The 17,106-nt window shown below is 60.5% G+C and overlaps 1 long non-coding RNA gene across 1 annotated transcript; it reads left to right on the top strand.

Moving 5' to 3' along the window:
- Positions 1 to 12,751: 12,751 nt before the first annotated feature.
- LOC105878095 (uncharacterized) lies at positions 12,752 to 14,235 on the top strand. The gene is made up of 2 exons (XR_012916755.1): positions 12,752 to 13,048; positions 14,006 to 14,235. It is a non-coding gene; the product is annotated as an uncharacterized LOC105878095 (long non-coding RNA).
- The last annotated feature ends 2,871 nt before the right edge of the window (positions 14,236 to 17,106 follow it).

The following is a 17,106-nucleotide window of genomic DNA, read 5'->3' as shown; positions in this document are numbered from 1 at the left end:
GTCCCAGGCAGGGGGGGCTGGTCCCCAGAGGCAGGAGGGGACAGCATCCCAGGCAGGGAGGGGGCTGGTCCCCAGAGGCAGGAGGGCACTGCATCCCAGGCAGGGGGGTGCTGGTCCCCAGAGGCAGGAGGGGACAACGTCCTGGGGGGGGGCTGGTCCCCAGAGGCAGGAGGGCACAACGTCCCAGGCAGGGAGGGGGCTGGTCCCCAGAGGCAGGAGGGGACAGCGTCCCAGGCGGGGGGGGGGCTGGTCCCCAGAGGCAGGAGGGGACAACGTCCTAGGCGGGGGGGGGGGGGGGCTGGTCCCCAGAGGCAGGAGGGGACAACGTCCCAGGCAGGAGGGGCTGGTCCCCAGGGGCAGGAGGGCACAGCGTCCCAGGCAGGGAGGGGGCTGGTCCCCAGAGGCAGGAGGGGACAGCGTCCCAGGCAGGGGGCCTGATGGGGACAGCCCTGGGTCACTCAGGATGTGGCCCCAGGTCCTGGAGGGCCGTGTGTCCAGGCAGAGCTCGGCAGCCTGGTCATCCCCTCTGCCTCCCGCCCGGGCTGCCCCTCTCTGTCCGCCTTTCCCCTTACCTGCCAGGACCAGCCTGAACGGAGGCGTTTCCAGCACTCGCTGGGTTTGCTCAGTTTCAGGTTCTTGACTTTAAAGGCAGGTGCAGGAAATGTGGGGCTTGTGGAGACGTGGCCAAAGCGAGCTGCTTTCACTGATGTGGGCTCCGGGTTTCCGCTGGGTTTCTGGGCCTCGTAGGTGAGGCAGACTCCCCGGCTGGCTGACCTCCTGGCTGGGACGATGTGTCTTTCGGCCCCCAGAGACCCGGGGAGGGTGTCTGCTGTCTGAAGTGGCTCCTCTCGCTAACTCCTCAACACCCAACTGAAACAGGGTTTATCGGAGCCCAGAAATGGCGGCAATCGGTGCCCGGAGCACGCGGCCTCGCTGGAGCAGCGTGAGGGGGTCCGAGTGTGGCTGCGGCTGTGGCCCAGGACCAGAGTGCCGCTGCTGGGAAGGAAGGGAGCTCCTCCCTCCCGGGGTCGGTTCTGGGCCACGCGGGGGCCGCAGAGCAGGCTGCCCTGCCGCGGAGCTGGCCTTGGCCACAGCCTCCACCGTCCGCTCACCGGTCCCCACCTCACCTGTGAGCGCCTGGCCGGGCAGTCCTTGCGGTGGGAGAACTGCTGTGTCCGCGGTCTGTGCGCACAGCGAGACGCTCCCTCACACTGCCCGGCGATGGGCTCGCGTCCGCCCGGCCGTGTGGACAAGACAAGGAGACACAGCTGGGCCGACGGCCGACCCGGTGAAGCCAGTGAGCACCTGCTCACCTCCCCCCGCCCCCACCATGCTCCGCTCTCCTGCTGCTCACCGGCCTCCCGGACAGGACTCTCGGCGTGGCGGCTGTGACAGGCGGTGTTGGCCACACCTGGTCCTCAGGCAGAGGACCTACCAACCACATCCACTCATTCTGGTCTCCCCTGGGCCCGGCCTGCGGAGCGCTGCCCCACATCTCTCCTCCCTGCTCCCGCCCTCATCCTCTTACCTGCACCAGCACATCTGCCTCCCCGCTGATTCCCCCTCCCTCCTGTCCCTCCAACCACCAACTCTGGCAAAAACGACCTGCCTGAAGCATGAGTCAGAGCTGAGCCTGGCTCTGCCTGGCCCCTGCTCCCCGCTTCCCCTCACAGTCAGGGTGCTGGCCTATGGGGCACCCTGCACCCCTCAGTGGGGGCTGAAGGGACGTGGAGGCTGAGTGGTAAACAGCTGCAGGGCTGGCATTGCAGCGCAGAGAGGTGGGAACCTAGCCCTGCTGGAAGGGACTTTGGTCTAAGGGAAATGGACAGCCATTTGGGGAATTTAAGAAGAGGAATGCCCTAAATAAATGTCAGTGTTTATGCATGGTATTGGAACAACTGGACAGCAATATGCAAAAAGAACGAACCTTGATCCAAACCTCACACCTTACATAATCATTAACTTAACAAGAATCATAGGTTTAAATAGAAAACTATAAAACTTTTAGAAGAAAACAGAGAAAATCTCATGCACTGGGGTTAGGCCTGGAGTACCCTAGCTACAGCATCACAAGCACAATCCATAACAGAAAGAAACGACAAACTGGACTTCAGCAAAATTAAAACTTCTGCTCTGCAAAAGTCACTGTTAAGAGAATGAAAACACAAAAGACATAGACTTGGGGAAAATATTTGTAATTCACGTATCTGACAAAGCAATTGTATCGAGAATATATAAAGAACTCTCAAAATCCAACAGTAGGAAAACTATTTGGGGCCAGGCGTGGTGGCTCACGCCTGTAATCCTAGCACTCTGGGAGGCCAAGGCAGGTGGATTACTCGAGGTCAGGAGTTCGAAACCAACCTGAGCAAGAGCGAGACCCCGTCTCTACTATAAATAGAAAGAAATTAATTGGCCAACTAATATATATAGAAAAAATTAGCCGGGCATGGTGGCGTATGCCTGTAGTCCCAGCTACTTGGGAGGCTGAGGCAGAAGGATTGCTTGAGCCCAGGAGTTTGAGGTTGCTGTGAGCTAGGCTGACGCCATGGCACTCACTCTAGCCTGGGCAACAAAGCGAGACTCTGTCTCAAAAAAAAAAAAAAAAAAAAGGCCGGGCGTGGTGGCTCAAGCCTGTAATCCTAGCACTCTGGGAGGCCGAGGCAGGCGGATTGCTCGAGGTCAGGAGTTCGAAACCAGCCTGAGCAAGAGCAAGACCCCGTCTCTACTATAAATAGAAAGAAATTAATTGGCCAACTAATATATAGAGAAAAAATTAGCCGGGCGTGGTGGCGCATGCCTGTAGTCCCAGCTACTCGGGAGGCTGAGGCAGCAGGATTGCTTGAGCCCAGGAGTTTGAGGTTGCTGTGAGCGAGGCTGACGCCACGGCACTCACTCTAGCCTGTGCAACAAAGCGAGACTCTGTCTCAAAAAAAAAAAAAAAAAAAAAAAGAAAACTATTTGGGAAAGGACTTGAACAGATGCTTCACCAAAGAAGGTACATGGATGGCAAATCAGCCATGGAAAGATGCTTACGTCAGACATTGGGGAAATGCCAATAAAAAACACGGTGAGATGCCGTTCTGTGCTTCCTGGGAGGGCTGAACTCGGGGCAGCGGGGACTCTCGTCAGGACCAGGAGGGATGCAAGGGACGGGCCACCCTCCCAACAGCTCAGCACTTCCTTATAAAGCGGAACGTGTGTTTACCATATGACTCCACAACCACACTCTGAGTATTTGCCCAGGAGAAATGAAACTCGCATTCACACAACAACCTGTGCACAAATGTGCAAACAGCTCTATTCAACGATTGTCCCAAACAGGAAACAATCCAGAAGTCCTGCTGTCGGGGAAGTGAATAAACGCACCGAGGCGCGCCCACGCCATGGACTGTCAGTGCAGCAAGAAGAGGCGGGGCTACAAGCCCTGCGGTTTTGCCCACAAAAGACAAAACGACGGGGTGGCGGCGACGGGGTGGCGGCCAGGTTGGCGGGGAGGGTGTGACTATAAGAGGAGTTTGGGGTGATGGGCCTGTTCTGTGCCCTCAATGTTTTTACATGAGTCTATGAGTGTGTGTGGATTGTGCATGAATAAATTCATAGAACTGTATACCAAAACCCAGAAATCTTACTGGATGTTAACTCAAAAGTGAAATTAAAATTTTAAATTAATAATATGTAACTTTACAAGAAAAAATTCCAGCCTTATTCCCCACAAAGCCACCTCGCAAACTTGGGTGGCAGCTAAGCCCATCTCTGCACCCGCGATGGGATGTGCATCCGGCCCATGCCGGAGCGTGTGTTTAGGACACGCCAGGCACACGCTGGGCTGGGCTGGGCTGAGGTGGTGCAGGCACTTCTGTGGGGCCATGGGGGTGTCTGCCTCTGACCCACCTAGGATGGTTCCAATTGATTTTTGCCAGTTAAAACTTTTCCCTCCAGGGCTCTCTATGGGGAGTAAAGAAAATGCAAAGTTTTTGGTAGAAAAACCACAAGTCAGAGAACTGAAAGGAATGTCATGGACTCTCCTGCCTCTCTCCGGCTGTGTGTGGAAGGCCTTGTAGGACAACCTGCTGCCTCCCAGCCTGGCCGAGGGAGGAGGACCTGACTCACAGACGCCACATGATAGTGAGGGGGACGAGAGCCAAGTTTCCCTGCACCAATCCCAGCAGGCAGCCCCCAACAGTGCACCCCAGCACGGGGCAGCTGAGGCCTGCTGGGGATGGTGGTGGATATCTCAGCAGGAGGGTGCAGCCCCCATGCTTGGAGCTGCCCAGGGTCAGAGCTGCCCAGGGTCAGATCTATCCCAGGGTCAGAGCTGCCCAAGGGTCAGATATATCCCAGGGTCAGATCTATCCCAGGGTCAGAACTACCTTTGGTGAGATCCATCACAGTGTGAGATCCATCCAGGGTGAGAGATACCTAGAGTCAGATCTATCCCAGGGTCAGAGCTGCCCAAGGTCAGATGTATCCCAGGGTCAGAACTACCTATGGTGAGATCCATCACAGCGTGAGATCCATTCAGAGTGAGAGATACCTAGAGTCAGATCTATCCCAGGGTCAGATCTATCCCAGGGTCAGATCTATCCCAGGGTCAGAGCTGCCCAGGGTCAGATCAATCCCAGGGTCAGAGCTTCCCAAGGTCAGATCTATCCCAAGGTCAGATCTACCTATGGTGAGATCCATCATAGGGTGAGATCCATCCCAGATCCCAGGGTCAGAGCTGCCCAAGGTGAGATGTATCCCAGGGTCAGAACTACCTATGGTGAGATCCATCACAGCGTGAGATCCATTCAGGGTGAGAGATACCTAGAGTCAGATCTATCCCAGGGTCAGAGCTGCCCAGGGTCAGATCTATCCCAGGGTCAGAGCTTCCCAAGGTCAGATCTATCCCAAGGTCAGATCTACCAATGGTGAGATCCATCATAGGGTGTGATCCATCCCAGATCCCAGAGTGAGAGATGCCTAGAGTCAGAGCTATCCCAGGGTCAGAGCTGCCCAAGGTGAGATGTATCCCAGGGTCAAATCTATCCCAGGGTCAGAACTACCTTTGGTGAGATCCATCACAGCATGAGATCCATCCAGGGTGAGAGATACCTAGAGTCAGATCTATCCCAGGGTCAGAGCTGCCCAGGGTCAGATCTACCTATGGTGAGATTCATCATAGGGTGAGATCCATCCCAGATCCCAGGGTGAGAGATACCTAAAATCAGATCTATCCCAGGGTCAGAGCTTCCCAAGGTCAGATCTATCCCAAGGTCAGATCTACCAATGGTGAGATCCATCATAGGGTGAGATCCATCCAAGATCCCAGAGTGAGAGATGCCTAAGTCAGATCTATCCCAGGCTCAGGACTGCCCAGGGTCAGATCTATCCCAAGGTCAGATCTACCAATGGTGAGATTCATCATAGGGTGAGATCCATCCCAGATCCCAGGGTGAGAGATACCTAAAATCAGATCTATCCCAGGGTCAGAGCTTCCCAAGGTCAGATCTATCCCAAGGTCAGATCTACCTATGGTGAGATCCATCATAGGGTGAGATCCATCCAAGATCCCAGAGTGAGAGATGCCTAAAGTCAGATCTATCCCAAGGTCAGATCTACCTATGGCGAGATCCATCATAGAGTGAGATCCATCCCAGATCCCAGAGTGAGAGATGCCTAAAGTCAGATCTATCCCAGGGTCAGAGCTGCCTGTGGTCAGAGCGCCTAAGGTCAGATACATCTCAGAGTCAGAGGGACCCAGGGCCAGAGTGGTCCAAGGTCTGCTGTAGGTCAGATCCATCTCAGGGTCAGAGCTTCCCAGGATCAGAGCTGGGGGAGAAGAGACAAAGGAATTGTGTCAAATGGGGACCGTGTCTTATCTGCTCCAAGGGCCTTGCTTTCCTTGTCTACAAAGCAGGTTGTTTCCAAAAGTGCTCTGAGAGCTCTAAAATGTGAGTGAGGGGTGAGGCATGTTGTTGCCTTCCCTAAGGCGAGCACGATGGCTGCTCTGGGGGACCAGGTGGCAGGAGGGGCTAAGCACCAAGTAGGCATCGGCTGGTCTTGATGACAGCAAAGCCGCCGGTGGGAGGTTGTGGTGGCAAAGGTCAACACCAGAATTCTAGGTGAGGGGAAAAACCTCTCGCTGGGGCTGGGCTGAGAACTAGCTGGGGAGGAGTAGGTGGAAACAGCTTGACAGGACGGCAAGTTGCATCTGAGTGTTCCAGACACCAGGTTCCACATGTCGCGTTATCTGTCCTCTTAGGTGCAGCCACACTCTCCCGAGTCTCCTACAGAGAATTGCACGGCGCTCCTGAAGGACGAAGGAGGGGCCCAGGCACGCCCCCCGCAGGGTGTCACCGGGTCTGGAGGGCTGGTGGGGCTGAGCCGAGGTTGGTGGGGAAGGTTTCGGGCAGAGGGAGTGCGGAGGACCAGGGCAGAGGGACTTCGGCCTGGGGAGCAGGACACCGCACGGCACCCACGCACGGGCCACTCTGCAGCAGGCTCCCACGTGCTCATCTTCCACACAAAAGGCTGCTTCCCCGAACCCCCTGACCTGTGCCCTGCCTCGGGGGTCCTGTGGAGGGCCACCCTTTGTGCCTGGTGTTCGGGTCACCGTCCCTTTCTTGGCACTCCTGGTATGTCCATGAGACCGGCCAGCCCACCGTGGGAGCCTGTGCGCCATGACTCGCGTGCAGGTGGGGCCGCGTCAGCTCTCCTGGACCTTTCGCTTTCCCAGGTGGAGCCTGGACTCCGGGGCTGGCGGGCAGTGTGCTAGGGTGGAGGGCGCTGCCGGTCCCCAGGCTGCGCCCGGCCCTCCTGTCACCTCCGCCAAGAGTGAGCCTGGGCTGCACCTGCCCTGCCCTTCCTGTCCTCTAGAGAGCGGAGGCCTTGTCCCTGGTCCCTGGAGTCTCGCGGGCCACCCAGTCTGAGGGCGGGCCCGAATGCAGCGAGCTGGTGTCAGCGGGCCCTGTGTCTCCACGGAGACGGGCGGGTGGATGGGGAGCTGTGTCCCCGCCCCACCAGTGGTGAGGAGGGAGCCGAGGAGGGGAGCCGCCCCGCACGCGAGGCTCCCTGCGGCCGGCAGGTGGCGCTGCAGGCGTGCGCGAGGGGCCGTAGCCGGACGTCCTCCTCGAGGGACCCACTTCCCGCGGCCGCCAGGCCTTTCCCCGACCCGCAGGGCTGGGCAGGATGGCTCAGGACGAGGGGCAGGCCGTCCCAGGGCAGGCGGGCTGTGGCTGGCGGTGGGCGTCCGGGAAGGAGGCCGGAGGTCGGGTCTGCCCCCCCCCACCCCCCGCCGCCCTGCGTTCCCGTCCTTCGCGCGTGTTCCGGGCTGATGCTGCAGGTGTGGCCCCACCTGGCACGCTGGGCAGCCCTCGATGCCTGCCCACGGAGAGGGCCAGCTCAGGTGGGAGCAGGACCGGGCCCTCGGGGCACGGGCGTCCGGGCTGGGGCCGGTGCGCTCGGTCTTCAGCCTGCTCGCCAGGCCGGGTGCATGCAGAGGAAGGATGTGTGCATGTGCATGTGCGTGATGTGTCCTCTGTGTGTGCGATGTCCTGTGTGAGTCCGCGTGTGTGATGCCATGTGTTCTGTGAGTCCATGTGCGTGATGTGGTATGTTCTTGTGTGAGAACACACGTGTGACATGGTTGTTCTTTGTGTGTGGTGTGGAACAGTCTCTGTGTGCATACATGTGTCTGGTGTGTGTGCCGCGTGTGTCTGTACCGTGTGGGTGTGTGTTCCTGTATCGCTCTGGGTTGGTATCTTCATCTTTGCCCAATTCCTTGACAGTCAGACCAGTTTCCTCGCAAACGTCTCCACAACATGGTTCTACACCAGCCGCCCTGCTCGAGGGAGCCCCAGCGTCTACGGATAGAGATGCCCCAGCTCTCGCCAGTCCACTCATGGCACGACCCTGGTCACGCATCTTTGCTCCCACACACAGAGCCCAGGACGCACCCTCCTGAGAGAATGTGAGGGGCTCCACTCTGACCTCGGGATCTTCCTCTCACCACGTATCGGCATCAACATGGAAGGGCCAGAGCAACAGCTGGCACATGCCCTTCCTTCCCCCGCCTTCCCATTCCTTTCTCAGGCATACCCTGTCCATGCAGGAGCCCAGGTCCATGGACAATCTGCAAGAAAGGAAGGCGTGAGTGCCGCCCTCTGCGGGTTTTCTGGAAAGGCGACCGATCGGTAAAGCCGCAGAGGCAGGAAATCGCCCTTCTCAGAAGTAGGCGGGGACTGTCCCCTCTCCCACAAGTCCCACCGAGAGTGGGCTCCTAGGCTCCCTAGACAGGGAAAGGAGCCACTTGCTGTCACCTGCTTGCTACGGGGATGTCACGTGGATCTGGTCTCACCGTGTGCCGTGTGGGACGACGGTGTGTGCAGGGGTTCCCGGGGAGGCGCCGGTAGTGAGCGCGGACCTTGCGCAGGGTGCGTGCAGGGGGTTCCGGGGAGGCACCGGGAGCGAGCACGGACCTTGCGCAGGGTGCGTGCAGGGGGTTCCCGGGGAGGCACCGGGAGCGAGCGCGGACCTTGCGCAGGGTGCGTGCAGGGGGTTCCGGGGAGGCTCCCGGAGCGAGCACGGACCTTGCGCAGGGTGCGTGCAGGGGGTTCCGGGGAGGCGCCGGGAGCGAGCACGGACCTTGCGCAGGGTGCGTGCAGGGGGTTCCGGGGAGGCGCCGGGAGCGAGCACGGACCTTGCGCAGGGTTCGTGCAGGGGGTCCGGGGAGGTGCCGGGAGCGAGCACGGACCTTGCGCAGGGTTCGTGCAGGGGGTTCGGGGAGGCGCCGGGAGCGAGCACGGACTTTGCGCAGGGTGCGTGCAGGGGGTTCGGGGAGGCGCCGGGAGCGAGCACGGACCTTGCGCAGGGGGAGGGCGAGAGCGTCCTTTCCTCTGGTTCCCGCCCGGTGTGGTTCAGCACGCCAGAGTGAAGGCCCCAAGCTCGCCCAGCGCGTGGACTGGCCGGGGGCTGAGATCTCCCTCCTGACTTCTCCCCACAAGACCCTCGGTGCCGCCCTGCTGACCCTGGAGGCCAGCCATCCTCGAGAGGGTGCGCAGAGAAACCCCGAGTTCGACCTCACTTCAGACGTGATAGTAAGAGCTCACACTCAGCAGAAAGCCCGAGTTGCGTCAGTCTGGAAGTCATGCGGTCGGGCTTCCCGAGCCAGAGGGTGACTCAGCCCCGGCAGGCTCCAGGCTGCACCCCACCCGCCTGGCCCTCGGAGCAGCCACGTGGCGACTCTGCTCCTGCCGCAGGGGGCCGGGCCCCCACACCTGGAAGCCGAAGCTGTTCCCTGGCAGTGGCCTCGGATCTGACCAGGGCAGGGCCCTAGGGCCACAGCTCAGCCACCCTCCTGGGGACAGCCCAGCACCTTTGAGCCAGTGGGAACACGATGAGGCCAGTGCCGCAGCGGCTGAATCAGGCCCCCACCCGCCATCCCCACAGCCAGACGCTGAGAAGTGGCGGCCACAGAGCCTGGGTGCCTCCCCGCGGCAGGGCACTCGCTCTGCGGCCTGGTCAGCACAAGGCGAGACCCACGTGCTCCGCAGATCTCCCCTGGAGAGCCTGTGCCCAGCTGCTCTGGGAGGGGTCGGCACCCCATGCCTGGGCTGTTCTAGTTTTGGGGGTGCCTGGGACCGTCTGAAGGGCCTCTCGGCACGAGACATCGAGGCCCCCTGCCGAGGAGGCGGGCTCGGCCAGCCCTGCTCTTCGGGGCAGAGCCCTGATGAGAGCACCCAGAGGCAGAGGTTGCTGCTCACGGGCTGCTGGGTGTGAGCGGACCCCCCACGCTCCCGCCTCCACCTGCTGCTGGCGGGAATCTAAGCCCTCTTTGTGGATTAGTAGTCATTCCGTGCAAGGCCCAAACCGAGCTCCAATCAGAGGGAGGGAAGTGTGCACAGGCGGGATGGCCCAGTTGGTGGTGGAGCCTAAAGTCGTGCTCACCCACTGGCCAACATTGTGTGGCGGCTTTGAGAGCTGCACCCACTTTGGGCAGAAACCAGACCATCCTGAGGGGCAGCTCTGCAGGCTCCAGGTGCTGCCCCTGAGAGAAGTCACCGGAAGAAGTGAGTGTGGCCAAGGGGCACGGAAGATGGAGAGAGGAGGGGCTGCCCTGCCCCTGTCCAGAGGTGGGGACACTGCGGGGACAGCAAGGCACCTCTCCCCTCGGAGGGCTCGAGGCGTGGAGCCCGCCCACCCTGCTCAGACAGCCTCCTGCAGCAGCAAAACCGCTCCACGGCAGAGCTACGGCTTCCAGAGGTGCCAGGACAGGGCAGTCACAGCTGGGGCTGCGGCCACTGGCCTTGCCTGTCCGCCTCGACTACCCTGGCATTCATGGCCTCTCTGGGACGGGCCTCCCTCATCTCACAGCCCTGGCCACAACCCCAGGGGACATGCAGGAGCTCCGCGTACCAGGTGGTGAGGCAGTGTGGGCGGGGCCCGTTTTTCCTGGCTGGGCCTGTCCTGTGCCGATGGCCTCTGTGCCCTGTCATTCCCTGCTGCAGCCCTGGGCAGGGGCCTCCCCTCTCAGTGCCGGCTTCTGCCTCTGTGACCAGGGTGCCCAAGGAGCAGCAGGGGTGGCGAGCAGAGCCATCGCCTCCCCCAAGGAGATCCTGCGAATCTCTGACTCTCCGCTGCCCACTGGGAGCAGAGACGCCCAGCCTGCAGCCTTGCAGATGAGGGTGCGTGGGAGGGGCAGAGGAGGACTCAGGAGCCGGGGGCAAGTCCAAGCCCCTCTGAGCCCACCCTCCAGCCCCAGTCATGCGGACTCTGCCCTTGCTCTGCTCCTGGCACACAGACCTGGGGCCTGATCACAGGTGGTGCCGAGCTCACTCACTCCTGTAGCCGACAGCCAGTGCACACCTGCTGCACCCCAAGGCCAGGACAGAGGCACCGTGAGACAGTGAAGAACGGGCCCTGCCCTCCTCCTCAAGCCACCTGTATGGATGCCAGCAAGTGCGTGTGTGTGAAGTCAGATGTGTGCATATGTATGCATGTGTGTACACTCATGGACATGCTAAGATGTATGAGCATGTGTACATGCACACATGTGCATCTGTGTGTGCACATGTGAAGATGTGTGCATATGCACACACATGTACATATGTGAGTGCACAGCACATACTGTGTGCACACGGGGATGACCTCTCCCTGCCCGCCGACCTCTCCCTGCCCGCCGGCCTCTCCGGGTGGGCGGGGTGCTCTGGGAGAGCACGAGGCTCGCTGGCTCGTTGTCAGGTCGGGCTGAGTGAACAAGGGCCCCTCCCCAGGAGAGGGGTCTGGAACCTTGGCTCCTTTAGCCACCAGACCCTAACGCTCAGGGCACAGGGTCCAAAGCTTCTGAAAACCTATGAAAATACTGAAACTGGGGGAAAATAACTTTTATTGGCCCCCACCTATGAGAAGAAAACTGTTTTTGAGCTTCTAGGAGATCCCCGCAGGTTTCTGTTTGGGGGTTTCCTGGTAAGGGCACCTTCCCAAATGCCTCCTACGGGGCCCAGTTCCCCTCTACTCGCCAGACACCCCACCCAGCTGGGAGAGGCCCAGCCCAGCGAGAACTCCACAGGGAGGGGCCCCGCCCGGAACGGAGCTTCCTCAGCAGTTGCTGGCCTGGTGGCACATGTCCCCTTAGGGACCTCATGTTCTTAACCCTAGAGTGGCTTCTGAGCTGAGTTTTCTTGCGCTTTCCATCAAGGCTGACTCTACCTCCTGGCTCTACAGTTGACTGGCTGGTCTCGGGGTGCCCTGACCCTCCCTGGGCTCCTCCCTGCCCCAACCCTAGAAATAGAAACGTGAGATCAGGTCGTGAAGGGTCCTGGGGCTCCATGAAAATGCGTGTGCTGACTGGCACCCCTGGCCTTTGACCCCACAGTCACTGGGGGTTGCTGGTCCACATCCGCTAGTCCAGGTCCTGCCTAACCTGATGCAGCCTTTGAGGCCAAGTACCCCTCCCTGCGGTGACTGAGGGACGCCAGGAGGCTCCCAGCCCCGCCCAGCCCCCAAGGGTCGCAGTGGCCTCAGCTCCCGCTCTGCTGAGTCAGCCACGGCCACGGCAGCTCACACCCTGGGGCTGGGTGACCGCAAGGGCGGGTGTGAGTTTCTGTTTCGACGCCCAGTGGCCACATACGTAGGTCTTGGTTCTTCCTAAGTGAGGCAGAGGCCACGCTGTGCCCAAGCTCTCCGGGTGGCGCCCACGACTTCCCCTCCCGGGTGAAGGCCATGGGTGAGCGGGCGGCCCACGAGCAAACTGCCACCCCTGCACTCAGCCCTGGGTTGGACCAGCTGGTTGAGGCCCACACGTCACGGTGTTCCTCTGAGCCAGCTCCTCTGCTCGATAAGAAGGTCTGGATTCAAGGAATAAACTCCCCGCAGTTAGGAACACACCAGAAGCAAAGCTAGCGTGGTTTTACGTGTCCCTCCTGGGCAGCCTTTGTGGGCAGGGCAAAGCCAGAGGGATCCGCCTCACCCAGGTCGTCCTGGAGGGGCTGGAGACCCTCGGCCGTCTCCACTTTCCCGTAACCGAGGATGAGTCTGATGCATGTGTTTCCTGTGACAGCCACGGCATCATCACATCCGCTCGGAGAACTATTTTTAACTGATTTATGTATTTCTTATATGAGGAAGACATCAACTTCTGTTTCAGGCCGTGTTACAGGAAAGTGTTGCAACCGTGCTCAGCTCAGCAGTATCGGCTGCCCCGAGCAGCTGGGAGGCCCAGCTCGGCCTCCAGAGCCTTGCAAAAATTGATAAAGTCGGAAAGGTGAGTCAGACTCCACGCCACGTATTTTGAAAAAGAGGAAACGATAGTCACCCCCTTCTGCAGAACCAACAAACCCGTTTTGAGAAGCGGCACACTGTTTCTTTAAGTTTCCGGGGCCATGCCCACAGAGGAGGGTCAGCTCTCGGCTGCCGCAGAAGCTGGGGGCATTGACGTGGGTCGGTTTCTGCACTTGTGACGCTCGAAGAGTGGCAATGCCACAGCAGGGCACACCGTGGGGTGGGGCTGCTGGGGGCCAAAGCACGGAGTGCCACTGACCGCCAGGGCCCAGCCGCCATCCTTAAGGTGAAGTCTCCTGAGGACACAGACACTCCCTGCCTTGCAGACAAGGACAGGCTCAGGCAGGGTGGTCTGGCCCAGGCTGACGGGGACGACCTGTAGAAAGTGCATCAGGGCCCGTCCTAGGACTCGGCTGCTCAGCGGCACCCATACCCTGGGCTGCCCCTGCCAGCACCAGGCTGCAGAGGGGATCCGGCAGGAACGGGTGGCAGGAACGGGCAACAGGAGCCGCTGGAGAGGAAGGGCTGGCAGAGGGAAGAGGCCGGGCTCAGGGCTCACAGGGCCTCCTGAAGGCTCTGCAGAGGCAGCTGGAGGCAGCGCCAGTAGACCAGGGCGAGAGGCCAGGGAGGCAGAAGGAAGGGCCGCAGAGCTCGGGTGAGGACGGACCACAAGGGGCCTCTTGTCGAGAGGGTGTCCTCCCGGAGCCAGGGGCTCACAGCCACTGCACTGTGCCCTCCCCACGCAGGCCTCTGGGGAAGGTGGACACACGCCTGCCTTTTCAGTGTGTGCGGGGCCACCTGCCCTGGGGCGGGAGTGGCATCGTTGTTTGCCTTTCAAGTGGAGAACCCGAGGCCCTGGGCTGTCTCTGCCCCACCCAGCACCCGCTCTGGCAGCGGCGCAGCCTTCATCTCCAGCTGTAGGGCCCTGTGGGCTGGGCGCCTGGCAGGGCATGGCCACGCCGAGACCTCGGCAGTCTGGGCTTTGTCTCTGCTCTGAGGCCACTGGGATGGTACAGGGCAGGGCTGAGCATGGGTGCTGGTCCTATTGTAGCCGGGGGCCTGGAGCCTTTGAGAAAGGGGGTTCCATCCCCTCCCAGCCCTATCCCCGCTCTCCTCTCTTCTAGAAGAGGCAAGAAGCAGGGACCCCAGGGCCCAGGGAGCTGTTTGGAGGTGGTGCCCCTAGGGCCCCCTGGTGCTGCACGTCCTGGGGCTGAGTCGCTCACGGCTCTTCTCTTCCACACAGCCACCCTTGGAGAAGAGGAAACTGAGGCGCACTCACCCGCCGCCAGAGGCAGGGCATGGATTCCAGCCCGAGAAGCCAACTCAGAGTCATGCTCCAGACCCCTAAGCTATAATTTGTGTTCTCTAGCACTCGAGATATCTAGCGTTTAATGTGGAAAAATGGTTCCATTCTGTCTCACCCCATACCCCAAAATAAACTTAGATTAAAGGCAAAAAGCACAATTATAAAAACACTGGAGAAAATACAAGAGCATATTCATACACTCTCAGGAGACAAACAGAATACAAAATCCAAACCTTAAAGGAAATAATTGACAATTTTGACTATGTAAAATTTAAAAACTTCTATGGGATGAAAACAGCACCGTTAGAAAGTTAAATGTTAAGCAGCAGACTGCGAACACGTGTCTGCAATATAAACACAAAAAGTACTAATATTCATCATATGTAAAGAACTCCCACAAATCAATAAGAAATAAGCGAACAACCCAATAGAAAAGTGGTAAAGGGTAAGAACAGAAAAAATATTAAAATGAGTTAATGACAAAATATCCAACTTCGCCATTAATCATAGAAGTAAGGAGTTGAAACATTTTATGACAAAATCCATGTCACTCAGGTGAAGCACGGGTACAATGACATAGTCTGTGAAAAAATGGGAGCAGCCTTTTGAGGGGTGATTTGGAGTCTCTGCCAGAAACGCAAATGCACAGGGCCGAGACCCCAGCCCTGCAGAGATGTCTGTGCGGATGTCTGAGCCTCGTCTGGAAACTGGAGGCTGGAGGAGAACATCGCCAAGGGCTGGAGCCCCGAGTGCTCACCTTCCAGGGACCTCAGTCTTCATGGGAAACTCGGAGCCCTGGCGTGGTGGCCTCTGCGGCCTGGTGCCCTTGAGGGTCACCCTGGCTAGGCTTGGAGGGCAGGGAGGCCGCTGAGGCCTGGGTGGCTGACCAAGCATGCAGACCCCACGGCCAGCTGCCCTGAGGGGCTGTGGACACACTGCTTGGCGGAGGCTGTCGGCCCCGAGGGGCCGTTGTCCGCTGGTGGAGACACTGGCGGGGCCAAGCTCGGAGCTGCAGGTGGGGGTCTAAGTGGGGGGTCGGGGGCTGGTGGAAATGTTCACCTCCCCCCGCACCCCTGCAGCACCTCCCCAGGCGGCACCCCCCCCTCCCCGCACCGCCGCAGGACGGGCATTCAGGCCACCAGCCCTTTCCTGCTTTGTGTCAGGGCCACCGCCACCCCCACCCCGCCAGGCTCCCTCTTCCTCTGACTCGGCCCCCAGCCTCACCGCTCCCCTCACACTGAGCATCCCAGTGGGCTGTGCCCGCCCTGAATGCATAGTATCAGCATGAATCGGCCTCTGCCTTCTGGAGAGTTCCGTCTCTAATTTTACGCCCGCTATCAGCTGGTTATTTGATCCAGATGCCTGCGGAACTCACAGCGGGAGCAGTCCGGGGTGGGCGGTGGGCGGGATGGCCGTGGGCGGCCGGGCACGGCTCCCGGCTCCCCCGTTAGCCAGTGCGGTCTGAGAAGGGTGCGCCCCTTCCCTGGGAAACAATATGGGACCCGTTCCAGGTGGTTTTCCGCCCAGGCCTGGGGCCCTCCTGGGCTGCAGCCCACACCCCGCACGCTGGCCCGAGGGACAGGCAGAGGCGGGGGCTGGCCAGGCCCTGCTGTCCCCTTCCTGCAGCGAGGCTGCCCCCCACCTCAGCACCGCCAGGGTCACATGGGCCGGGCCCTCCACCCCCAGAGGCCACAGTGACGGTGAGGGCACCCCTTGCTCCTCCCCTACCTCCCACCTGGACCTCAGGACGCTTCCGGAAGCCAGCCCCGTTCCAGGGCCCCTGGAGTCTCCTCCACGGGCAGCCCTGGGGACTGTGCAGACACCAGGTCCCCAGGCCAAAGCCACACCCTCCGCCCGGCCTTCACTACGCCTCTGGTCACCCCGAGCGGGTTTGCCCCACCCCGCAGGCACGCTCTCTCCTGCGCCCTGGCTCAGCGGGGGACAGGGAAGGGGTGCCCAGCCTCCTCGGGGCACCCACTCGGGTGTTCTCAGGGGAGCAGGCCCTGAAGCTCAGAGCCACCCAGAGCAAGCGGGACTCCAGCCTGGCCTCAGGAATGGCTCTGGAGTCCGAAGGGCAAAACGCTTACTTAGGTTACGTGGGACAAGCCCATTTCCTGCCCCAAACGGAGGTCAAGGGGACCTCTCCCCCCAGCAGGGGTGTGTCTGCAAAGCACAGCTGCACTCTGGGGTCGTTTCCGAGAGACAGACGCCCCGTTTCCTCCAGGGGCTGAGACCAGCGGGTCTGAGGGAGGAGGCTGGGAGGGTCGGGGAGACCCAAGGGGGTGAGGTCTGGGCGCACCCCCAGGACAGGCAGCCTGGGCCCCAGCTGAGATGTCCCGAGGCCTTCAGTACCTCTGCCCTGTGTGGGGAAAGGGGTCACCTTTGCTCCCTGCTGGCCCTGGCTGGCTGCCAGCTTCAGGCCGGCCCCGGGGCCATGGCAGCCCCACCACGCCCTGCCCCGTGAGGGGAGCCGAGCTGGCAGCCCTGCTCGGCCGGAGCCAGGCCTGCGGGTGGTGCGGCCAGCCCTGGCCCACGGTCCTGAATTCCATCGAAGAACAACAAACTGAGACTCCAGCTGAATCCAGACCCACCCGGGCCCCACCCAGCACAGCTCAGGTTCCCTGTCCCGGAGGACGGTGCCCACGCAGACTGGAGCCTCTGGACACGGCACATAAACAAGTCCCTCCTGGCCCTCCCAGGAGCCCTCCCACCCCTCGAGCTGTCCTGGGCTCCACCACCTGGCTGCTCCTGCAGGGTGTAGCCCATCTACCCGCAGTGGACGGCTGCTTCTTTCGGGGTGTACAGGGGCCGCAGTGCAAGTCAGGAGTAATTTCTGTGGCTTGGGGTAGACCAGGTGTCCGAAAACTATGGCCTTGGGCCACATGCAGCCCACCGAGGATATTTCTCCGCCCGCTGGGTGTTTTTGCCGCGGCTGCCTGTCCTGCTTAGCAGCCGACTCGTCCCGGGCCCACAGTGCGCATGTGTGGAATGTGTGCCGCACTCTCCAACGGCTCTCCAACGGTCTGAGGGACAGTGAA

This window comes from Microcebus murinus, unplaced genomic scaffold, assembly GCF_040939455.1.
Source record: "Microcebus murinus isolate Inina unplaced genomic scaffold, M.murinus_Inina_mat1.0 scaf010_hap2_Mmur4.0, whole genome shotgun sequence".
Taxonomy (NCBI): Eukaryota; Metazoa; Chordata; class Mammalia; order Primates; family Cheirogaleidae; genus Microcebus; species Microcebus murinus.
Note: the sequence above shows the minus strand (reverse complement) of the source record. Positions and strands in the feature narration are given on the sequence as shown.